Here is a 26,218-nt window from a genome sequence, read left to right on the forward strand (position 1 = left end):
TCATTCTAAATAAGACAAACTTTCTAGGGGCAGGGTAGAATCCTTTTTGAGACCTAAATATCAAGATATGGATTTTTCATGCAGTTTTGTTGGGTTTTATTCCAATAACACAATGAAAACTAGTTTATGTCGTTTCAGAACATACTTGATAATGAAAATTCATCTTACATTTCCAGCAGTTTGACTGAAAAAGGCATTCCCTGTTATCCACACAACAAAGTAAAAACTGTTCTGTTGTTCTGTAATATATAGATGAAAGGCTGCAATTTATGTATTTTTACAATAAGCAAACAGTCCAAAAATCCATACTTCAAGAGCTACGTTAGCAGAAGATTACGGCTGGAAATCCAAGGACTGAGAAGTTAGGAAGTGATAAAAGAAAATTTATCTGTAGTTTCATAGCTCAGTGCCTTGTGTATACTTATTACAATGCAGCCTTTTGTAATAAAGTCACTTATTAGGTCCCAATTTCAAAGTTATAACTTGAGCATTTCTGACATCTCTGGAAAGAGTGTCCCCAGAAGATTTTTCTATTTCTAACAGTGTTTTTGAAGATTAATTGACTTTCTGTTTATCGGTTCCTCTTCCGTTTCAGTAGATGTGTTTGTTTCTGTTTTGCAGATCCTATTTGAAAGTTTTGCCTGTTGTACTGGCTTAAATAGGAAGCCCCTTCACAAAACTGTGAGATTTGTTTTGGAAAGGTATGTGTGAGATCCGAGATCTGTGAAGACTCAAGCCCCACCCTTACTAAAAGCCATGCAAGTGTGAGGGACAATATTCTGCAGTTTGGACAGGTCTGTATTTATAACTGAAATGTTTTCCCATCATCCTCAGCTGTCCTTTATGAATGAAAAAGAAATTGTGCCTTCTTATGAGATGCACTAACCGCTTCCTGACAAAGAAAATGTCTTAAAATAAAAATCTATTACCGTGCCTGACAGTCCACAGGTTAAAACAGGCAAGGTGAACACGTAACTCCATTTAAGGGTGTCCTCAGCTGTCAGTGTGCAAACTGCCATTGAACACTTCGGAAGGAAAAAGAAATGGCAGTGACTGTCAGGTGTGACTACCAGGGTACTTATTCTGAATGCCCAAATGTTCTGTACTGTCATGCATAATCCTGCTGGCTGCTTGCAGCACCAAGTTATGACTGTATCAGGCTGTAAAAGTGCATTTTTAAAACCTAAGGGTAAATCTTTTATTATTTATTTTTTGAGAGCAGGTTTTCAGCGCTGTAGGAGCAGTGATCTGCATATAAGTGAGATAAGAGCTGAAATAATGAGTTTCTACAATCTGCTCTCACAAGACAAGCTTTCCAAAACTTAAAATAAACTATTTACTTTATGCAAAAGAAGGATAGGAGGAGATTTAATTATTGTCTAAAATTACCAGAACAGAGAAAAAGACTTCTGATAGGAGGAGTATATTTTTAAGTCTAGCACAGGGATGGTATAATGAGATCCATGACTTGGAAACTGGAGCTAGATAAAGCAGACTGGAAGCAAGTTCCCCCAATTTTCAGTGGCTTGTCTAACTAACCGTCTGGAACCTGATGGGTTTTCCATCAGCTGAAGTCTTTAAATCAGTGCTGATTGCCTTCCTCAAATTAATTACGTAGCTCAAATGAAAGTCATGGGCTTGATACAGAGGTGACAGAATGAATTTCTTTGGCTTGTCTTATACAGGAGCTAGACGATCAGAGTCTCTGAATTATACTACTGTCCTCTGAATTACTTCATGAATGACTTAAATATTATTCTGAAATTTATAAGAGGATAAAATAGCAATTTTTATAATGATGATACAGTCAGGACAAATTTAATTGCTTGACATTCTGGCTTTAAAAATGCCTTGTATAATTTTTCCCCTTCATTTGTCACAAAACTATGATGAATATTTTATTAATAATTTTCCTAAAATTTGGAATTTTCTGAAGGAATTTAAATAGAACAAAAAAATGTATTTTTGCTTGTCCAAAAAATAACAGAAACTACTTAGTTGTTATAAGAAAAATGCAGCAAAAGGGGAGGAAAAAAACCCCAAACCCAAACACCGGTAAACACCTTTCTGTTACATTTTTTTAACAGTTCAGGGAGCTGAAGAAACAGTAAATTTTTCAGTTTATTTTTGATACAAGTTCAGCTGTAACTTTAATTGTTCTTGTTCTCGTTCAGCGAAATTTCAAAATAACAATTCATTGTCAGTTCAGGTTAAAAAGCAATGATTTGACCAAGTTTTCAGTATGGATTCAATGCAGCTCCCTAGTTATGATTTTTAGCATTACAGATCTTGACAACTGAAAAAACAGTTTTGCTGTTTTATAGAAACTCAGTATTCCTGTGGTCATTGCATTTAATGAAAATATAAGACTAATCAAGAACAAAAGCTTTCTCAGTATTCACATCATTCAGTGTGAATAATTGGATGAATAAGGAAATTTGTGGACATTTTTTTCAGAGGAAGTCTTTTGTAGTACGATTTTGTACATGTTTTAAATCATAAGGTACTGTCCTTCAAGGCAGTCCATCTGAATAAAAAAACTGTGACCACTGTAAGCCTATTACAGGAAATGTTACAGGCTTTTGTTGTGTGCATCTCTGGTAATTGTTGACCCCCTTTCTTTTTTTCTTCATTTTTGCATAGCATGGTATAAATATGTTTCACCACTTGTGTGTTTCACCTTCCTTTTTCAATATGGCCAATTATGGCTGTAATTGAAGAAGACCAAAGACAAAAGAAAAATCCCTTCCCCTCCTGTGCATTAAAAAAAAATTAATTATAAAAGTATATGGGAATATACCAACACATATTTGCTTTATATGTATGTGCTTGTAAGTATACTTGCTTTTCCTAAGAGCTCATGGTTGTAGGATAATGTGAGCGGCTGTTCCTAAATTCTTGACATAAATCTGGTTACAATGGAAAAATATCCAAGTTCCCTATCATGCAGCTGATCTATGTCCATTATGTATTTTGCACCTTACTACCATCTGTCCACTGGCACACAGCATAGATATAATAATAGGAGAAAATTCCAGTAAACTATGAACAGCATACCGTAGATGACAGTTGTTTTCTGATCCACAGAACAGCATCAGGTGCTCCTAGACTTGTTGTAGATCTTTTGACCCTTTTTTCATTTGATAATGTATTAGTTCTTTAAATCTGTTGCAATAACTAAACATTGTTTTAAACTGAATTTAGGGAATCTAGAGATTCTAGAGAATCTATAAAGAAAATTTGAGAAATTAATAAAAAAATGTAGAGAATGTATTAGGTTATATATAGCTATATGTAAAGTATCTATATTATGATAATTATCTGGTTTTAAAAAATAGTTCAAGGGTTCAACTGAGATCATTGCTGAAAACCTTACTCCAGCAGGTTTCTTCCATAGGAAAACTTATGTGCTCACAAGCAGCCAGCTCAACTTCACATTATCTGACTGAGGAACTTCACTATCCATTTAGATAAAAACTCCATCCTTTTTTGTTATGTTTTCGTGTGGTACACTAAGCCAACAGAAGGAAGGAAATGCAGGGTCGAGGGAAATTCCATTCTAATTTTTTTGTTTCTATTCTTTTCTACTTAGTTGTTCAAGGTGACTTGTTTTCCTTGTTGCAGCATATAAATTTCTTTAACAGTGGCTTTAGCTTAACCACCTAGTGATTGATCGGCATTTTTCAGTAGCTTGCTCTAGATGACCTGTCCAAGTCAGGTAGCACTGCAGTATTTTTGGATATGAGTGCTTACAGCCATGAACTGGGTCTGACAAGTGCCTGCAAGGTCAAGAGAAGCATTGCTCAGGTAGATTCTGAGTCTGCAAGCTGTTCTGTTTGGCTCCAATTGTCTGTGCATTTGGAATAGTCCATGGGGGACAGGATTACCAATGGAGTAAATCCTGGCCTTCTCTGAGTACAAGTATCTATGTTATTAATATTTGCTATCTGTATTCATTCAGGGGCAAATGTCTTCATTGAGCTGCCAGACAGTTCTCTGCTATTTCATGTTTGGAAATCGTTTTAAAACCTTTACTTGTTAGAAAAGCAAACTGAGATGCTAAATGTATATAAAACGATGAAGGTGCACGTGCTAGGGTAGATTGTAAAAGCCTTGCTTAGACAGCTTCTCTGGTGGAAGTCTGTAAGAATTCACACAAAAATTCAGCAAAAATCTTGTTTCAGGTTAGATTTTTAAAGTTTCTTTCTGGTCATCTGGAGACATTCATATATTCTAGGGAAGAACTGATTACAGTTTAGTTACCTTTCTCCCCAGACACCTCTTCAATATTTATTCATAAGATAGGACCCTTGCTCTGTTCAGGTTACAACAGTGGGAGTTGGTGGTTTGGTGTATTTGCTTGTCTAATATGATTCATAATTTTGTTTTGCCCCTATAAACAGGTCATAGAATTGAAATTGTGTTTTCTATTTGATGCCTCAGATGGAACGCACAATTATGGAAGCAGAGTTTTCTTTTTACTGTGACGTTGACAGTGAAGTCTGTGGTACACAGATGTACACAAAACCCTAAAGCTAATCTATACAAGAAATTCCTCCTGAAAGATGGTAGAGATTTTTTTTCCTCCTTCTCCAGCAAGAATTAGCTTCCTGTGGTTAAGAAATGTTCTTATAAAGGAGATGGAGATAATCTGAACAGGGAGCTCACTCTTTCTTGGAATATATTGATTAATATCTGCTTCAGCAAGAAAAAAACATTTGTCTAGAATGAGAATTTCCAAAGGATCAGGAGAATATTGGTTGCATTGCATCATTTATTTTTGAGGATGAAGCTATGCAGGAAGAGCGATTTTATTTTCTGCTTATTGGTAAACACACACAAAGGTTTAACGTTTTAGGTAAATTAAACCCCAATAAAAGCAGCGTTATAATGTATCAAATTCTGGCATCTATGTTCTGAAGACTTTGAAGTCCCTACAGAGACAATTCTTCCCTCCTGAAGCCAATGTCAGAATGACCAATTCTAATAAAGTTCAGCTTCTACCTAAAAAGGGCTTTCTGTCCCGTTTCAGTGATTTGTTCTCTGGGATACTGTGGGTTTGTGTGTCTGGCAGTTGTGTAAGGTTGGTTCTTGTCTGGGTGCTTTGTGAGGCCTTTGGATGATTGCCGGGGAATTCCTGTAGTGGCTCTAATCAGGCCATGGGACATTCAGTTGGAGTCATAGTTCCTCTGGAGCTACAGATGCATAGAAATCCTAGATGTTTGGACAGCATGCGTTCAGATCAGATGTACCATGTATGTGCAGTAGGAGTGATTTGCACATGGCTGGTAAATCCAGCTTGCATGAGACAGAACTTTGCGTCCTGTCTGACCTAAATACTGGGTTTGGTTTTATATCAGGAAAATCCTAAATGGCAATGTAAGACATAATTAAAGGTTTCTTCCCATATTCAATTTCCAACGCAGCAGCTTCTAAAGAATCTTACTAGAAATGATGGGGGCGGGGAAGGGACCGTATTGCAGGAGGCAGCATATGGACCAAGTCAGTCTTCTGCTTGGTGCCAGCTGGAATAGGACAGCAAACAATAACGGGATCATCAGGTAGCTGTGTGGATGTGCAAGGCAGCAATGAAGCTGGATCTGCTTGCAGAGCCACGTAATTATTGGTGGCCATCCATACATCCTGCCCTGGACCAATGTCTCTTTTCAGAGAGACACTCCTTTCTTTTAGTCGGTAAGGTTCTGTTTGAGTTGTGGCTTTTTAGGCTTTGAATTCTCATTTGGCTGAGGTTAAACGTCATTGTCCTCATTTGCTTCCTTGAGTTTTTATAATGATTCTTGTCCTTTTTTAACTGCTCTGTAAACACAGGGTTTTGTACATTTGTTTATTTGGGATTTTTAAAGCTTTAGGTGTGATAGTGTTCTGTAAAAATAATAGTGACTAGGAACTGATGAAGTAACGGACACAAACTGAAACACAGGAGATGCCGTCTGAACATCAGGAAACACTTTTTTTACTGTGAGGGTGACCGAGCACTGGCACAGGTTGCCCAGAGAGGCTGTGGATTCTCCATCCTTGGAGATAACCAAAAGCTGGACAAATGGCTCTAGGTGGCCCTGCTTGAGCAGGGGGGTTGGACAGGGTGACCTCCAGGGCTTCCTGCCAACCTCAACCATTTTGCAATGCTGATTCTGTGAAATCATTTGATTATGAGCCCTCCCCCAAAGCACTCCCCCTCTGCCCACCAAAAAAACACCTTACCCTGTTAAGTAATTGCAGAGATGAAATTTCAGAGATGGAAAAAATACACGTTAATCTAGAAACCTGTTTTATCTGGAAAAACTTCCATGGATTCTTGAGAAGCACAGTGCAAATTGTATGCACAATTTGGGATTCCTGTTCATTTTGTGTATTCTGAAATACTTGGTCTGCACTGAGTAGCACCAGCCATTGGGAAAATCTGATCATCCTACACAAAGTACATCTCTGCTAGGGCTTTGCTGAAGCTATTTATGACTTTTGTAAATGCTGTCCCAATGATGATCTACAGTGTGCCCTGAAGTCTGCTTGAGTGTTAACTGGTTTATTGTTTTGCATAGTATATTAAAAGCTTTTCTGTTCATTTTAAAGTTTGAACTGTAATTCAATCCTTAGGATGCCGCACATGTAAAGCAGAGTCACAAAGCAGGAGATTAGAATGTGGTATCCCTTTTCTGCTATGTTGTTGTCCTGGCATATTGTCTGTGTGACACCTTTAATAGAGGAACATCTGAAAAGAGAGAGTGAAAGACAACAACTAGACTTGGTTTTCTCATCTTCTGTATTAGACATCTCATCCTCTTCTTACGGTGGGCTTTTCTGTTTCGGTTTCTGTGTCAGCGGGAAATATTACAATTAACTTATGTCACAGATGTACCTAGTTGAAGATCAGGGCTCATTTTGCCAGGCACTGTTATTGTTTTGTTATATGGGAAGTTTTTTTTAAAACAGCGTTGCAGGCTTTTTTGTGCTATTTGGTATAATAAAACTGTAACTCTGTAATACTTGAAACTGTTTATGGTCAATTGCACTGTTTTAACTCCAGCCTATAGCCTAATTCACTTCCAGTTGCAAGCCCCATTATATTTTCTGACTGCTAAAATTGGGTCTGTTTTTTCCTGTGCTGCCCAGTGTCCTTCTATTCAGTAACACAGTTGCTCAGTTGGGGATTTTAGGCAGAGACTCTGTTCTATTCTTGACTTGAACAGCTTTTTACTTCTGCAGGATGACAATCTCTCTATTGAATGTTAGGCTGTGTGCGCTCTGGATGCATTTTCATTTTATTCATATGTAAAGATGCTCTGCCAGTATCATTATGGAACACCTTTGTCTTTTTTGGAAGGATGATATATTTTGCTGAAGTTTACAAATGATATGTAAGTTGCTGTATATGTGATTCTTCATTAGTCAGCGGACAACGTAAGAGGTTAGTCTTCTAACTAACATACAAGATTAGTTTTCTTTCAATGAAAAGGTAGAGTTGATGAAACTTTGCTAGGTAAACTTTGGGAATATTTTGTCCTTGAGCAGAAGTCAGTCACTTATAGTCAGGGTAAAGATTTTTTTTTTTTTTTCTTTTTGCTCTAGATTATGATAATATCTATGTTATCAGGCAAGAGTGGTTTTATATCACACTTTCTGTTCTTTCTAAACAGCCCGTAACTCATCACTCTCCAACTGTCTTGCTTACACTATGCATTTCAGACAGAAAGGATAAACAAAATGAAATCTTTAGCAAACTAAAATGCAAAAAAAGCTTAAATACTTACCTGTAAAGCTAATACATACCGTCATACTCAGTTTAGTTTCTGATAGATTTCTGCTGTTGGCCAAGTTGTTATGTTGAAAAGTTGAGCTTACTTAAATTACATGTTAATTATATCTTCTCAATGTTTTTGAATCACTTTGATCTGTACTTCTACCAGTTTTCAGAGGTCTTTTCTCTAATTTGACCGTTGTACAGCAGTTCGTAGCTCATTACTTTGTCTATCATGACAGCAGGTGACTGTATTTTGAAATGTTGTATTTGGTTATTTGAAAGACTTCATGGGTACAATCTCAGGCGCTTCAGAAGCGCTTCTGTAAATTACTGATTCATCTGATGGTAATTACACACATTTTGAGTGCAGCTGGCAAAGGAGCAAACCTGAGTGGGATCAAGTTCAAGATACCTGGCAGAGTGTTATCTTTCTCCACACTGCCAATGGGACGTGTGACAGATTCATCTGAACCACTGCGAAGAGTTGGGGAAGGTGTGACTTTGTTAGAAACTCTTGCCTTTTGTCATCTCCACCTCTGTCACAGTATGCTTTGTCTTTTTGTCTGTAAAAAACCACCAACTATTAATAATTTCTCAAGATCTTGCAGGTTAAATAAAGGCATGAAATCAGTGGTGCTAGAAGGCTTTTGAAATGAAATGGAACATAATTACCTTACAATATATTTTATGGATTATTATAATTTTTCTAGTTAAATTTTATTATATACTGCTTAATGCATGTGACATAAAACTAGAAAGAGATATATGTTTTCTGTTGTAATTTGACTTCTTTCTGCCAGAGAAAGAAGAGAAGAATTGATAAGTTGATAAGTTTAGGGGGAAAAAGGCTTGATGGATAATATGGAATGTCCTCTAGAAAATTTCTTACTGGTTTCTGCAATACATGGTACCGTAACACACACACATTAAAAAAAAAAAAAAAAGGCAAGCAAGCTAATGAACCAAGAATGGTTTACTACTTAAGATAATTTTTTATTTGTTTTTTAAAATTAATGCCTCTTAATTTTTGGTAGAAATTAATAAAGCAAGGGCCATTTGTTAGAAACAGGTTTCCCATCCCCCACCCTAAAATTGTGGAACTTCTTTTCTCTTTTTTTGCTAAAACATCTGGGGCTCAGTGGAATAAGCCTATGGATAAGTTAAATGAAATGTTACATTTCTGCATTGTCAGATGTCTGTTAACTGCTAGTAAGAAGAATATTAAATCCTTTAGGCTCTGACTGCATGGCTTACAGTAGGGTTAATGACTGATGTATATCAAGTTCTGTATTTTGAATTGACAGCTTATCCCAAATGGGAAAAAAAAAAAAAAAAAAAGTGGTGTTAGTGATGTTAAGATATCTATGTTATCTATAGATAAAAGTATGTATATTTATATCTATATAAATATATCAATAATATGCAGACATATAGATAACAGATGCAGTATAGATATAATATACCTATATATTACTTATAGAGTATATAAACATATAATACCTATATACGTTTCAACATGTTCATAACATTTTCTTTCTGTCCCTAAAAACACCTACTTTTATTTTTTATATTTATAATACCTCTTTTCTAATGCATTTGACTTCTAGTTATTAAAATGTTTGCTCATTTCTTTGCATATTACTTGGTAAGCTGCTCAAAAATAATAGCAGATGTGGGGGGATTGTGCTCTTTTTTATTAGTGGGAAGGACAGCTGGCAAATAATAATCATCAGTTTTAGGGATTGAAGTAGGCAATTCAGCTGTAGAGAATCATATTCTTCCTGTTGTCTACATTTTATAAAAAATTGTATCTATGAAAAATATTCATCTGACTTCAGCTGAAGAATGTATGAGATGGATAACAAAAGAAATATGCAATAATCTTATGTACATAACTATCTGGCACGATATTTAATTTTTTTCAGTCTATGGCAAGGTTACTTTTATTGCAGTTTAGGTGCTTCATAATGTTGCCTTCCTTAAACCTTGCAAAAGGTCTAATTCAGTGAAGTGAAAAAAAAAAATCTAGAAATTGGAGTATCTAACATACTGCTATTTTCTCTTTATTAATTTCTCCCAATAGTTTAAGACATGGAGGAAGAGGTGGGGATGGGGGGGTTGTTTGGTTAATAGGTTGGTTCGTTTGATGGTGGATTTTGGGGGGTTTTTTGAGTTTTGATACCAACTACTGTGCAGATACATGTTTGTGTGCTATACAGCAGGGCAGATTCAAGAAATCTCTTAGTAGGAAAACTTACAAAATGTACTGTATATATACTGGTAGGTTTCAGTAACAGATTACATTTGTTAGTAAGTTTTACAGTATTTTCCATGTGTAAATATGTTTTCTTTAATATATTCTGTTGAAGTTTGTTTCTAGATGATAAGGCTGTGTAACAACTCACTTTGTGGAAAAAATGTTTTCCCCCTAATGGCAGAATATGAAAGTTGCTCACAAATGCTGTACAGTACAAATGAGCACTGCAAAATATACTTTTTAGAGGTATTACAGTATGTTTGTGTGTTTTGGCTTCTAAGATAGCTATAGCTAATTTCAGAGCAGAGTGTAGATGTATCTGGCCTAGATGTTGTGTCTCAGATGAGAGAATGAATTAGATGGGGAATTCCAGGACTGGATTATGTGAATAGAAAGTGAATCAATTTCTCTTCAGTTGATGTGTTAAGTTCTTTTTAAGATTAGTATAATTACTCCCATTTTACAAGTGTAGAAACTGACACAGAATAGTGAAGTTACTTACATAAGTTTGTAGGAGCCTTTTGAAACACATATATGGACCCATGCAAACTAGAAAGATAAGAGTACCAAGCCTATTAATTTAACTGCAGTGTGGGCGTCTATGGGGCTGGAGTACAAATTAAGCATCTCCTCGTGCCGTCAGGCAGACAAACAGCTTCATAATTTTTCCAGGTCAGCTCTGTGTATGGATAAATATCTGCTACACTTAAAATACGGCTATTATTTGAACAGTGTGTGTTCCAGTGTGTAAATTCATGACCCACTTTACAGTGTTTAGACGTGGTTTGTTAAATTCCTGAGATTTCTCCTTCCCCCCCTTTCCACTTTCTTAAGTAAAGTTTTGACTTTGCCTGAGATAGCTGGAAACATTGAGAGAAAGGAGGGGGGGGAGAGAGAGGGAGATATTTGAGGCAAGTGTTGTTTCATGTCCCACTGAAATGCAAGCTGACTCCTAATGTGTCAGGATGTACAAGCAGGAGGAAAAGAACAGAGAAGTGTGTGAGCAGAGGTGAAGAACTGTCATTGCTCTCCACAACTAAACAGGCAGAGTAGTCTGATGTCATTGTGACCATAGGAACAAAAAAAACACACAGAGATGCTAGGCTTGATTACATCAGTTCATAAAATTGGCTTTGCTTTCCTCTTTGCACTACCAGCTTTGATGCAAAAGCTGATGTAATGCAAGCATACTTAGTAAAAGTGCAAAACAACCATGTTGTATTTCTTCAGCTTCAGAGAGGGTTCTTTGTTATTGAAGGCAATGGTGATTTTGCCACTCATTTCAGTAAGTACCTTCAGTAACAGTTGACTAGATGACATTCAGCTGGACTGGCAGAGACACATTTCCATCTTTTGATGCTGCTTCTAGCACAATCCATAGTTGAAATGGAAAATTTTACTTCTTCATCCTCTTTTACATATACACAGGAACTTGAATAGAGAAGAATGGAAGTCCTGCATTATTTTAATGCATTGAAATGTGCAAATATATTTCCTTCTTTTTGTTGTTGAACTTCCTGCTTATTCTGCCAGTGCACATGAGAATTTGAATGGGTCCCACTAAGAATGCTTATTGAAGCAGGATTCCCAGCTTGTTTAATGAGGGGCTTTGGCTCAGTTAGGACACCTAGACTGGCCAATACTGAAACATCTGCTGTTTATCTTTTGCAACTTGTTTCAGGAACATGGGTAAAAAAAGGTGCATTCTTGCAGAGCTATTTACAAAATGAGAGTTTGAATCTGTTTTGATCTAGGTTAATGATACATGAATATATATATTACAATTAAGTTATCTTGGGGTTTACTAAACATTTATTTGTGTTGCAAAATTTTTAGACTGTCTCTGTTAAATGGTAGCTATCAATGTAAGATTGGTTATCCTGTACATTAAATCTGAATTTCATACTTTACCAGCATAGTTTGGGAAATGTTTAGAATGTGGTTTTGGCAAATACTGAGAAGGTGTATACTGAGTAATGCGAGTAATAAAAGTGAACCATTAAGGATGTTGTGAAGAGAATATAATATTTAGCACACAAGAAATGGCAGTAACTATTCTCCATTATTTTAAGCTATTTGTTTAGTATAATGACAAATGTGGAGGAGGAGGGTCAGTCTTGGAGAGGAACTTAGCATTGTGAAGAAGTGAGTGCACGCTACGGCATTTTGCCACCAAAAGGCTATAACCACGTAAGCATAAAACATCAGTTTGTCACACTTATCTGAAGTGTTGGGCATTTCTCCTTTAAAACTCTGTCTTGCCTGCTTTTGAAAAAGTAGAGTTAGGCGGTTTAAAATCTTGTTTCTTATGCTACAAAAACAGTTAAGAACCTTCTGTTAATATCATACTAAAATCATCAGACAATTCTGTCATTTACAGTAGGAAATAATTTTGTGATGTAGTTCGTTCTCGAATTAGAAAAAAACCAGCTGCCCACAAAAGGCAGTGGGGGATAGAAATTTATAATTTTCCAAAGTATATAGGAAAGTTATATTTAAAAAAAAAAAGAGGAGGAGGGAAGGGGGAAGAAGCACGCATTCAAATTTCCGTGGAAGCTCTGTGTTTATGTAAAGTACAGCAGCTGCACTGCAAACTCCCCTCTCTGGATGACCTCAGTCCTGAACAAGACAGACTGTTCCGGGTGCAGGTGTGATTACTGAATTATTTGTTCTGTTTTAGTGTCAGTCAGTTACAGTGAGGTATTCTGGGTAAAATTTGTATCCACTGAATAAAGTGAATTGGTATATTTGGTATTCCACAGTTCACTATGTGCCTTCCTGCTATTGCAGAAATAGTTTATTTTGTTCTGTTGAATTACATTAGTTAAATAGGATGGACAAGAGGAAGTGACTCCAGCAACAACCTCTGAATACATCAGGCAGGCAGACAGAAAGGCAGGATTGGACTGAAGATAGTGCAGGACATAAAAGATAGTTTTGACAGCTGACTTGTGATCTTTTTGAAGCAGTTTGTATATGCTGTTTGAATTGGGAATTTTACATTTCTTCTCCATGCTTCATGAGAAACAGAGCTGTGAAAAATGCTCACTTCTAATGCATGCATATCCAGTCAGCTTGGTTTGAATTTGACTATTCTTGTGAACCTGTCAGTGGTTAGTTAAGCTACCTTAGATCACATTGGTCTTTGCCAGGTGTCAATACCTATTTATGTTCTGTGTGCCTTTTACCTCTTACCAGTTTATGAAGTTTTATAGAAAGATCCTGTTCCTTCATTTGTGTTTGGTGTAGACTGCTAGAGAGTAGGACTACATGTACTGAAACATGGCTACTTTTCTCACACTTGTTTCCAACCAAACAAGTCCAGTCAGACTATGGGGAAGCCAGGTTCTTGAACAACTGATTTTTTTTTTCCGTGTGTGTGTTCGATGTAGGCTTTTCATTGTCTTGGAAGAATCATCACAGATCGAGAACCCACAAAAGCAAGTCCTTCTAGAAAGATGGGTGTAGTTTTCTCCAAATAATTAATAAGAAATTCCATGTCTGCTTTGGCAACCATTAAAGAGAGAACTATTTATTCACCATAAGATGTATGACTTCAGCAGCTAAGTCCACCTAACACTTTTAGGAGGTTCTCCCTTTATCACCTGAAGTGCAGTAAAGGGATATAGTGTTCCAGATGAGTTGTAATCCTATAAGGGTTACAGAGAAAGGTAGCAATAGTATTACTCTGCATTTGAGATCTCAGTCTTCTATGGATCCACTATCCTGTTACTTCTCTGTAAAAAAGTGGTAGTGGCATGACTGTTTGCTTCATGTGAGACACAGAGCATTAGTATAGAAATGTGTTTGAGAATTTGATAAAATTTATTTTAAAATGAAAATGGATTAACATTAAGATTCCTATGCAAATAGCAATGTACTCGTAAACACTTTTTTGTTATGTTAAATGAGCATGCCATTGCACTGTGTGCTTTATTAAGTAAGAAACAGAAGAAAAATGGAAGGAAGTTTGCTGAGACTGACTGATTTTAAATACTGGTTCTTGTTTCTGATCCAGTGCAATTTCTTTAAATGATCTGACTCTAAGTGAAGACACATAGGGAAATAGATCAGATATCTCTGAGGAAGGATTTAAGAAGGGTTTTAGGTGACTCATGAATGATAAACTAGCTTGATTGGCTGGTGCAAGTCAAATAAATGTGTAATCCAGTGTACTCATAGTATAGCATGGTTCTCTTGAGCATAAGAATTGTCTGCTAGCTATTTTTCTTTTAAACCATCTGAAGCAGACAGATCTTCCTCATGAAATTGGTAATGCATTCATGGTAGGACTTGGACACACATCAACATTTCTAATGGTGGGAAGTCGTTGAAGGGGGATTTGGCAGGGTCAAGGACAGCTCAGACACCACCCACTACTGTTGGTATTGGGAGTAGTGAGACACTGCGGTAAACAGCTGGTATTTCTCAGAGTCATTCATTCTGCTGTTGCCACCTCATCACTCTGTCTAGGGTGTGTGGGTGGCCAGGTACGTTCCTAGGCAGGGAAGTCATTAAAATTGATGTCAGAAATCATAGTCATGTTATGGGGGAGAGGGGACATGGCTGCATCCCTCTTTTAACCCTTTTAAAGCCTTTATGCACTCATCTACCTGATGTATGTGACCATCAGTAAAAAGGGTAGGGGAACAACATATAGATGGCCGGTTATTGTGCCTCACAAGAATACAATAGCTTGTATCCTTAGTCTCACCTGTCTGTTAGTATGCCAAGCACTAGGCTACAGACCCCTATTAAGGTGCGGGAAGGGTCTTTCCCAGAAACAGAACTATGAATGTCTTTGTATTTATGTATTTATTTCTCTGTCTGCTTTCAGGAGGGTAGATGCTGGTTTTAGGTTAATGGAGGTTGATCTGATGCATTGAGGGCATAAAGGTTAGGTGTGATACAGTTAGGGGCATGTTGAACTTTAGCAGGTAATATAGCTTGTGCTTGAATCACTTCTGCCTCCTGTTGAGAAAGACAGGGTGCAATAATATAGTATCCAGGCTGTCTCTCTTGGAGCTTGATGAACGTCACAAGTTAGCTTAGGGTTCATGGTGTGCTAGCTATTCTGCACTAATAGCTTGTGTGTATGTTCTTAACACCGGTGTTGGACAGTTTGCTTCAGAAAAGGCACCTCCATGTAGAAACTTAGGGCAAGGTTGCTACCTTAGCATGAAGTTACAGTAACCTGGAATAGTGTTCTGTATATATGTTCTTTTGTTAGATTGTATAAGGTAGAGCAGAGAGTCATCCTGCTTATTTTAATAACAAAATCTGACACATCTGAGGCTGTGGTGGCCAGCTGAAAAAAGACATTAAAATACCCCAGTAAGTGGGGTAATGCCATTCAGGCAAGTTGTATATAACTTAAGATAAATAAGAATTGTTTCTTTATGACCTTTGAACTTGTTTGCATGTTTTTCTTAATTATGTTCTTTCAGGTAAGGCAGTGAAGTCTCTAACTGCTCCAGAAGGAAAGGGTCTGGAAAGAAAATTAACTCTATCTTCGGCAAATAAGTATCAGGTAACAGTGGCAGTGGGGGAGGTTCTTCATTTTTAAGATATTTCTCTGAACCAGTCTTGATGAACTGAGTTACACCTGAATTTGGAGTTACAGATTCAGAGGAAGGAAATTCTTGTCATGTCTTAAGCTCTCAGTCGCTGAAACCAGAAAAGTGGCTGCTTTTCATTTTTGTGTAAAGTGCTGTTGCTTTTGATATGCAAATGGTGCACTGTACCGTATAACCTCAGTCTTCTAGAGAGCAAAAGGAAGGGCAGAGAAAAATGTGTGTGGTGCAGGAATTCAAATGATATGGAAACAGGGTTTCTACTCTCTTTCACAATTCACTTCTAAATTCCACTAAAGCAAAAAGAGATCAAATCAGTTTGGACTCCGAGGGCAAGGATTGCCCTGTGTGATAAGGGACATTTGAGAATTTCTGCATGTAATGAATATAAAAGGTAACGGAGCTGACTGAATGTTAAAGCGGCTGTAGTGAGCAGTAATAGAACTGAGTGGGTTGTAGCTGAGCGACAGCTCATCATGTAATCATCATGTTTTCCACTTAGAGCATCTCTGAAAAACAAGAAAGATGATTTAATTCTTTTTTGTCTTCCTCTAACAAGAGATTCTGAGTAATTATTTTTTGGAAACCCTTCATTGACATCTGGGCTATAGATATATATTTTGAGTGATAGAAGAGTTATTGTCTGTGGTTCAAAATATATTCTCCCTCCCCCACCTCATTAAATCATATAGAGATTTTCCCCTAGTCATTTCTCTTTCTCCTTAATCGTTTTCTCTTGTACAGAGGTCAGATTTGCTCTGCTGGCATTTCACGATGCAGAAGTAATCACTTAGCAAAGCACAGACTTTTGCGTGTTTCGGTGTCTTTGACGCTCTCCATTCTTTTTCCCGCCCGCCCCCCACCCTTGAGAAGCTGCCGGTAAGAAGCACAGATGGGCGGCAAACCAAGTAGCTCTCTGAATGCAGTCCGTTGAAATTACCATGGCTCAGCCATACAGTGTTGATGAGGCAGGCCATAGTCTGCCTTTCTTCTCTCTCAATCCTCAGTTCTAAGAAGCTGATTGAGGAGAAACAATGCTTCTGTGATTATATAAAGCAGTAGCAGGTTCCCAGTTTTTACAGGAAGCTCTCACTAACCTCCAAGTCAATCTTTTTTTTTGCGCTATCGGGAGAGTGGCAACTGGAAAATGGCTTTATTTGGTGAAGTAGGATTTAAAGGACAATAGGTCTTATGAGGTGAAGCTAAAATCAATAAGAGACTGTGCTTTATGCTGTGAGTCTTTAGGCATCAGTATGTACTGCGTACTCTAGTTTTGCATTATATTTTCTCATCCAGTAGTGAGCAGAAACGTCCTGTCGCACCTGATCAGATACTTTGAAATATGGTATAGTACTACTCTTCATTAGTGGGCTTTGGAGCTTGTCAGGTTTTGTATCTAGAGGTGTGTTTTATAGTTAATAAAGTATGAGTCTTTTAAAAGTGAAATTGCATTTATTATTTGTAAAGGTGAAGCTGTCCCTATGAAGTTGATGAAGTGTTGTAAAGAAGACTTGAAGGGTAAAACTATGGCTGTGTTTTTCCTGCAAAGTCAGCAAACTGGGTGGTTGGTGTAGAGTGCAAGAGAGTAACTTGAATTGCTTACATTTTATATTCATTCAGAAGAGGGTAGCTCAGTTTGCAATTATAATGCACTCCATTTATTTGCTAAAGTTTGTACAGCTCTCTAGCAACAGGTTTTCCTAATGCAGTCCAGCACTGAAGTGTCTATATGCTTGTAAATTACTTTGCTGATAGCTTTCAGAAAAAGTTCATAATGTAGCTTTGTTCAGTTAGTGTTGTGGGTTTTTTGCATGTGTATAAAATTTAGAAATAGCTTTTTCTCAGAAATTTATTGCAGATAAGTTAATTAGAAATCATCAGAAATTAAGAAGATACATTTCAAATAAAAGTCATTCATCTTCTACTACCTAGGAATGAGTGAAGGACATACTTTTAGATTAGTAAAAGGTGTAACTTTGTATGCCCGTAATGGAGTATGATAGAAAAGAGTTGTGATTAGAAACTTTGATTAGTGAAAATAACTAGTGATTAGGCACTAGTTTAAGATCTGTCTTCTTGTACCAAATTCTGAGAGGCTCATGGGAAATGGTAATGAACAAGCAAAGCAGATTTTATACATAATATGCGCATACACACACACACAGAGAAATATATTTTATATATATATTTTAAACTGAAACACATTCTAATATGAAAGTTTTCAAACCACAAAAAATGAGAATCCACAGGTAAAAGTCAGTTACTGTTAGCATTGTTTAAAGATGAGACATATCGATTGATCTTCCCCTGAGATTTTTGTTTGTTTGCTTAGTAACAGAGTTCACAGTATTTAAAGGATGTTTATAGGTGAAGTTCATGGAGAAATTTCTCTGACCTCAATGAAGTTAGGATTTCTTCCTGTGTGTTCCAAAAGATCTCAGAAACACACTGTCATGTTGGTGACTAGGTGTTTGCTTTCGTGTGAACAGTCTTATGATGTCAGTAAAACTAATCATGCAAGTAGATTTCTATGGGTTTAAACTCTTCTGAATTCAGGACAAAATAAATGAAAATGTGATTTTAAAAGTAACCTTTTCATATGTTAAGCCAAATTATAATTATTTTGAAACCTGCATCAATGCACTTGCTGACTTTGTATTATTCACAGAGAAATTTATACTTTAATATTTTATGTTAGTAGTGATGGTGGTGTGAGAGAGGAAAAAACCTTAGAATTGGAATTTAATGTTTGTGATTTAGAGTACAGTACAATTCTTGAGAGTTTGTAAGAAAAAAGTGAATTCACATGCTAACAAAAAGCCAGGACACACCATACTAAATATTATTTACAAGATTCGTATTTTAGTTTACAGATAATCTTTATTTGATCATGTGATGTGGTTTTTGTTACAATTTTCTGACTGTAAAAGGGGGAAAAAAAGGCACTTCAAGCATAAAATGTAACCCTTTTTCCAAGGTATTTTCCCAGTATTGGAGTTCCTCTGGTTCCTGTTTCTTAAGTAAGATGTTTTAATGCAAGTGTATAGATAGTTATGTAGTCAAGATCTACTTCTGGAGTTCTATTTAGATCCATACCATTTTTAACTTGCAAAAAAACCCTTAGAACTCATTTACTTGAGAATTTTGAGCTTTCAGTGGCTAGGAAAAAGAGAGCTACTTACCTAATGGTGTTTAAAAAAAATGAATGTGTACAATAAAGTGTAGGTGTTCACAGTATTGAGGAGATAAAACCAAGTTTTATGATCTTGTATTTCTCAGTCCTGTTTACAGAGACTTGATAAGAATAGCTGGCTGCATTTCTGACAGCACAGAAGAGTCAGATTAATTTAATGACGTGTAGCTAGACAGTCAAATAATTTAGTCTTTCTTACTCTTGGCAAAATGTTCCTTGGCTATTGAAGAGAAGGAAGACATTCCAATCCACTTTTGTTGCCCCAGTTTTCTAGGATAGATAGGATTGGTGCTATTTCCACAGATTTTTATTTGTGAGATTGCTAAGAAATGTGCCGACATATATTTGGAAATTTCTTTGAAACACAAGCTGTGTACAACATGCAGATAAAGTCCTCAGACCTAAGCTCCAACCTAGCTTACTTTTATAGTATTAAAGGCGGAGACTGCTTTTCCAGCTGTCCCGACATCAGAGGGTACCTGTCTGCTCCCCAGGGCCAGCAGGGCACCAGCACTGCGGAGCAGACTTCAGTTCTGCCCTCAGTACAGTTGCAGTAGGCCAACCTGTAACTAGCTCAATTGCAGTACACTGAAGCTGTGGATATACAAAAGAGGAGAGCTGATCTGAAAGGTCACTGGCACTGAAGAAAAGAGATTCTTTACCCCACTTGCTTCATGTTGCCTACTTTGTACTGGCTATGGTGTTTTTGCAGACCCTTCTGTGAGCTCATTCAATCCAGCACAAAATTCTCCCAGACAAGAAAAAAGTAGCAGGTTTTTTTTTTGTTGTTGGCTGAGTATGTCGAAGTGGCCCACAGACCGCTTAGACAAGTATCAGAGCAAATGAAAAGGCGCAAATGGCACCAAGTGGCCCAAACCAGTGCCGCAGAGAAGGAAGAGGAATCCACTTTTTAAAGCTACTAGGTTTTAGCATCATCTTTGAGTCAGTACAGACTAGTTTTGCTGCGAAAGCAGTATAAAGCAGGTATGTGGAGATTGGGGATAACATCCATTGTTTGTTCAATCCAGATTTTAGCTATTTTATTTCAGAAGATGAATGTAGATAATTTTATGAGCTTGAGAGTTTAGATCTGGTAGCTTTCTGGCATGGGCCTGGAAAAGTGTCTCTGTTTTATGTGATAAAGAAGTATGTGTTGTATATAAGGTCTTTAATTACAAAGAGAATTTTCCATTGTGAAAAGGTGTCTTTAGCTTTTGACCAGTCAAACGATTACTGTGTTTTCCGTGACTTCATGCTGTTACTACAGATGCTAAAAGTCAGCAGCAATAAACATAACCGAGAGGTTTATCATGTATTAAATTAGAGCTTTGGACAAAAAGACTGCTGCCTCAAAGTTACACAGGCTACTGAGAGCTAAAGGGAACATACAGAAAACTTTCCAAGATCTTGGTGATATTGTTTCTGTCAGTGTTCAAATACAGTAGCTTTTGCAAAAACTACTTTAGTACCTAATCATGACAAAACCTGAGGTCTGCTGTAAACCTCAAACAGGGGCACTTCCAGTATACCTGTACTGTCCCGTTACAACCTTTCATGATGGAACTGATCAGAATAAAATTGTTTACAAAAGTCTTTGTTTGCATTTTGAAGTTGGAAATCTTCAGTATGTATGTTTCTTTGGGCTAATGAAAAACCACATGTAACTATCGTCTGCATGACTGGAAGTGTCTGTATTTTATTTTCAGAGATAGAATTATAAATCTGAGCTTAAACAGTGATATAATCAATATATTGATAATATGTCTCACATAATCAAATATGAGAACATACAGTACTTATTAGAGTGTAATCATGTCACGGTATTACTACACCAAAACCTTCATGAATCGTTAGTGAGAGGTTGTCACATTTTCATTATGCCATAAACAAGACACAGATTGAATTTTGAAAGCATTAATTACCTCTATAGGAGCTTACTGGAAATGTTTTATGTTCTTTCCATAAAAACTTTCTTGTGATTGTTTCAGTTTGAATCTGGTGTCATTTGTTTTTCTTTCATTATGTATGAATCATTTTGACAGGCTCATCAAATAACTGAATATAGAATTGTGAATACTAAGGTCAAATTAATTACTTGTATTGGCAGTTACAATTTCATTTAAATCTGTAGTTCACAATCATAGATAACTATGGCTTTTGCTATGGCCTCTGCATTGAAAGACAAGTTTTGTGTCTCCTTGTCCATTGCTTGTGCTATTGCATGAATTTCACCCAATTAAGATGAGAGCAATATACTTTCTCTCATTCTCCTAACCTCTGTTTTATTATCCAATGGGTGCATGCAAGTGTCCAGGGATGGTTTTAGCAGGAGGCAAAGTAACCAGGAGAGACTTTTCTCTGCAGTCTCTTATGTATTCCTTTTTTTACTTCACGTTTTTGCTATCAAGAGAGAGCTTTGTTCTGGCTATTTTTTAACTTCTGCAGTTAAACCAGCTGTTTTTAATGGCGCTTCAGAGAAACAAATGGGCTCTTTGGTGGACAGTGATACTCTGAGTAGTTCTTCCGTGCGTGCTGTTTCTAGAAGCGTTAATTGAGTTTTGTGAGTGTCAAGCAGTTCGGCAGGATGTGAGGGCGTCAGAACAGCACAACAGGCTTGGGCTCTCTTTTTGTTTCCACCAACAGCATTACTGACGCACCACTTGTTTTCAGTGATTTGTGTGTGTGACTGTAATGTGTGTTGTGAATGAAATGTTGGTGGTGGAAAGGAGTCAAATGAACTCAAAGATCTTGAGCACCATTCTTCAGCTACGAGAATTTTAGCGTAATTATGTGTACTTGTACGATCTGCACATAACAATATAAACACTACGGTGAAAGTGAAGTGAAGTGGCTAATGTTTCAATCCAGAAGTCTGAAATAAAGACTTTGGCAAGAGTGAAAAAAGTATCTGGACAATCTCTTAAAAACCTATCTTAATTTGGCATTTTGGATTGTTTCTTATAATGCTGGGAATCAAAGGTGTGATATCTTTAGTCAAAAATGTAAGTAGTTTTGCCTATGGACTTCAGTAGACATTTGTAAAAATGTGCATGTAAGTTCCTGACTGCATGGAGTTGCATGTTCATTTTCCACACCTTAAATATGTTGTTTTTGTGACCACCACCACTTCCAAATACTCTGTGTATGAATATGGAGGATATTTAGTTCTTTCTGGTCAGGTTACCATAGCTGTTTTCCCATTTCAGTGGAATTTCACAGAAAAGTGAACTTAGTGTTCTAGGTGGCTGACATGAGTTAACCAGGTGAAAATTCAACTCAACCTGAAAAGCAGGTAACGTCTTACGGATTTTAAAATGACCAGTGAAGGTGTGTTATATTGAAATAAATTTGTGCGACAACATATACTAGGAAAAATATAGCTGAGAGAGTGGAAAAGGAAAATAGAAAAGAGAGTTTGTTAGTCTGTCTTCTTATAAAACAAATATATTTAACAAATACAAGGATTTGCTTACATAAATATACAAGTAAATACAAATATATATATGAATTTGTTAAGAAAAAGCAAATTGTATACAGAGAAGAAAGTGTAATATGTTGTAACTAGGAGGAACAAAAAATTCAAAGAATTGGGAGAAACCAAGTATAAGAATGATAGCCATAAAAACTTTACAAGATATAATGTTTTAAGACCTTGATTAATGGTACTTAGACTAATAGAGAAGCAGACTTTAGTCAGGGTCAGAAAGAATGATACCTGGGCAGAGTATCACTAAACAGGCTTTAAAAGAAGAGTATGTGCTTATCATTTTTGCTCTCCTAACAGGTAAACCAGATAAAGAGCTAGATAAACTACAACATCCTCACATATCCAGTTAGGAAGCAAAACATTATCATATAGCTCTTTAAACCACTCGAGTCTATGCTTCATGGTTAATTTAATTAATATTGAGGATTCTTTGAGATCAATCTGCAATGCTTTGTTGTTGTTAGGTTTGTTTGCTGTTTTGTTTTTTTTTTTTTTTAAATCATATGAAATTTTTTTGAACAAAATCAGTAAATCTTAATCTGCAGATGAATGTTTCATGAGTAGAAAGGGACTAAATATACTGGATCAGCTGGAATAATTTACTCAGTTCTGTCATTGACATGGAATGTACAGTCAAACTGGTGGAAAACCAGCCCTCTAAACTGGATTTTGAGGTATATTGCCTTTGTTTCTCTGAACCAAACAGTAAGGAGGCTGCATTCCTAAGAAGCTGTCATCTGATATACATAGCTCTGCAATGGCAAAGCAATCTCAATCTTAAGGCATACTGTTTTGGTTTATCAAGTTACATTTTAGAATCCTTACGTCTAAGTTAATGTGTGCCAGTGGTCAGACAATATTCCCCTCCAGAAAGCTTCCTTTCTGTTTCTCTGTTTGATAATGAATGTTTCTTTTGTTTAATCTGAATTGGATTGGGCTCTGGCTGAAGTTCTTGACGGAAAAGCTATTGAGACCTCAACAGTGAGGTACTGAAGTGCTTATAACAATCTTGGGAAAGAAAGGAAGAAATTCTTTCTCCATAATAGTGCTGCAGATTAAGATTCCAGTGTCAGGGTGCGTAGTGGGAATGATAAATGGATGCAGAACAGTACTTTACAGTGTCACTTTTGGAGTAAAACAGTAAAACATGTTCTGGTCTTCTCTCCATTCTCACAGGCACATGATACTGCAGAGCTTCAAAATCAGAAGTAAAATCAGCTGGACAGTTGCCTCCTGCCTTCCTAAATAGGTAAACATATTAGAAACAGAAACAGGGGCCTACCTACCTCATTCCTGTAAGTAGCTATAAACATCCCCTCCACACCCCAAATTAGCATCTGTCATTTAGTTGTTTTGAAATGCTGAGCATAAGGGCCTTGCAAAGAAAACAAGAATTTAATTTGTTTTCTGGTTGACAACAATTAAGTGTAGCCAACCAAAGAAACCAACTAAAATTATTAACAAGCTAACAGCATGCCTATTGCCTGTGGCAACATAGAGCTGACGGTTGATGCAGTGTTACTTGTTAAATGAATCTTTATCTGTGCTTCCTAAAGCTTGGATGCTAAATAAGTTCCTAAAACCATCCATATCATTACCATGTTAAACTGCTGCAGCAGTTGATCCATCACTGCAGAAGCTCTGTTTTGGGCTTAGTTCTTTGCTTTTATATTCCTTAACAGCTCATTCTGTAATAACATGGTGCAACCCATTGTGAGACTTAAATGGAAGATCCCCATAGTAATAACCTTGGTAAGGACAGTGAACTGAACAATACATTTGCTAAACAAGTGGTGTTTAGCTGATTATCAGCTGCTGTAAATTGCCATTTACTTGCTGACTTCTCTGTCCTTTTCCTAGGGAGAAAGTGGGTTTACTGGTGCGGATGCCTGCTTCATTTGCTTCACCAAAATGAGATAGGGCATGCAGGAGAGAAGGGAGATTTTTGCAAGTAGAACCTACCATGGTGAGTTGGATTTTGTCCCTGCTTCTGCTACAGAATTTCTCAGTGATGCTAAATACATTGCTTAAACCAAACTTTTCACACAGATGTTTCTCCTTCCCTGGAAGTGTGTTACGCATAACACTTCCTTGGCAGCAGTGCTGGATTGAGAAGTTCTTCCCTACTGCTTTTTTCTCCTCTGCCACATTAGGTCCACAGAACTGCTTGAGGGGAACTTCAGTAAATTAAAGCAGCAAACTAAATGGAGCTGAAAATAATTACTTTCTACCATGTACACGAGAAAAGTATGAGAAACTGTGGTCTGTATTCTTAATTTGATGCCACAGGGTCTATCTTGAACACTATCTTGAACATTTTGCTGAAAATAAAGTACATAGGAACTAGATTTTTAATTTTGAGTTGCAAAATTGTAATAAAGTGCAGGGACTCAAAATTAGTAATGCTTTTTAAACTAATCTGTCTTCCTTGGCTCCATTTTTAAAATAGTATAAATATATATATAAATAAATATAAATATATATATTTAAAATTGCACACCTTACAGACACATTCTTAACTAAGCTCATTAATGTTTTGTGAGATGTGTATGTACTGAACAGATGAGCACAGAAGGAAAGAAAAAAAATCCTGAACCTCCCTTCAAGAGGTTCAAAAGGTTACAGTAAGTCAAATTCCTGGGGCCACAATTGCATGGTCGTGTTCAACTGAACATTTGAAAAAACTGCTGATTGTGAGCCCTGTTGATTCTGCAAAATGTTTAAAAGCAAGGATCTTGAATGAAAATACCAGATTGAGGATCTAATTAAACACTGTATTATAATGCTTATGCACAAGAGAAATGAATGAAAATTCTGCATTCTTGCATTTACTAAATTTGACCTACAGGGTGTTACGGCCAGGATATTCTTCTAGCACCTTTGGCTGTGCATACCATTGGGGGAATCATGACCTGGAGGCCATGCAGCCTTCAGATTTTAAATCTGTCTTCTTTTTTTGCTAGAATGAACAATGTGTTATAATATCTTCATGTAGATATAGAAGACTTCTGTGCATATTTGCGACTTTGGAAGCTCTAACTTTTTTTTTGTGATCTGTTGTTATTATATTTGACATGCATGAAGTGTTCTATAACATTTTCATAAAGAACAGCTGTTTTGGTTTATCCCCCCTTCTTCCCCATAGAATGGGTGCGATTACTAATAAATCTCGAGAGAGGGCACCGAGGTACGGGCATGACAACAGTGCCGCATACAAATACCAGCTTAACCTCATGACCAGTGATGTAATCATATCATAAGTCGACATTACCCAATACAGCAAAATGGTAGTCCTGATCCCTCTCCCAGAGGTGATAAACATCACCGCAGGGAATACATAGTGCATATAAGAACTTACATAACACCACCACGCGAACAAATGAACCAACATTGTGATCAGTGACTATTTAACTAATATAAGACATGCGCATTAAAAATTTGTTTTAACATGTTCTGGTCAGATCTGTAGTTATCTCAACCCTTTGGGCCCCATGCTGGGCGCCAAAAAGGACTGTCATGGTTTAGGCCCAGCTGGCAACCAAGCACCATGCAGCCGCTTGCTCACTCCTCCCCCCTACCCCTGTGGGATGGGGAGGAGAATCGGAAGAAAAAGGTAAAACCTCATGGGTTGAGATAAGGACAGTTTAATAGGACAACACAAGGAGAGAAGAAGTAATAACAACAACAATGCTTATAAAAGAATGTACAAAATGAGTGATGCACAATGCAATTGCTCACGACCCGGAACCCGATGCTCTCCCCATTCCCGAGCCCCGATCCCTCCTCCCCCTGGCCAGCTCCCCCAGTTATATACTGAGTATGATGTCATATGGTATCGAATATCCCCTTGGCCAGTTCGGGTCAGCTGTCCTGGCTGTGCCCTCTCTCAGTTTCTTGTGAAAATTAACTCTATCCCAGCTGAACCCAGGACAGCAGCAGTAATGCTATT

General features: G+C 37.0%; 1 protein-coding gene across 2 annotated transcripts in view; it reads left to right on the top strand.

Moving 5' to 3' along the window:
• The first annotated feature begins 23,475 nt into the window (after positions 1-23,475).
• The window catches only part of OTUD7A (OTU deubiquitinase 7A), a 98,684-nt gene continuing 95,941 nt past the window's right edge, over positions 23,476-26,218 (top strand). For both annotated transcript variants that reach the window (XM_050903229.1, XM_050903230.1), the window contains exons 1-2: positions 23,476-23,518; positions 24,130-24,235. The gene's annotated coding sequence lies outside the window, so the exon portion shown is untranslated. The remainder of the gene's footprint in view (positions 23,519-24,129; positions 24,236-26,218) is intronic.

This window comes from Gymnogyps californianus, chromosome 11 (assembly GCF_018139145.2).
Source record: "Gymnogyps californianus isolate 813 chromosome 11, ASM1813914v2, whole genome shotgun sequence".
NCBI lineage: Eukaryota > Metazoa > Chordata > Aves > Accipitriformes > Cathartidae > Gymnogyps > Gymnogyps californianus.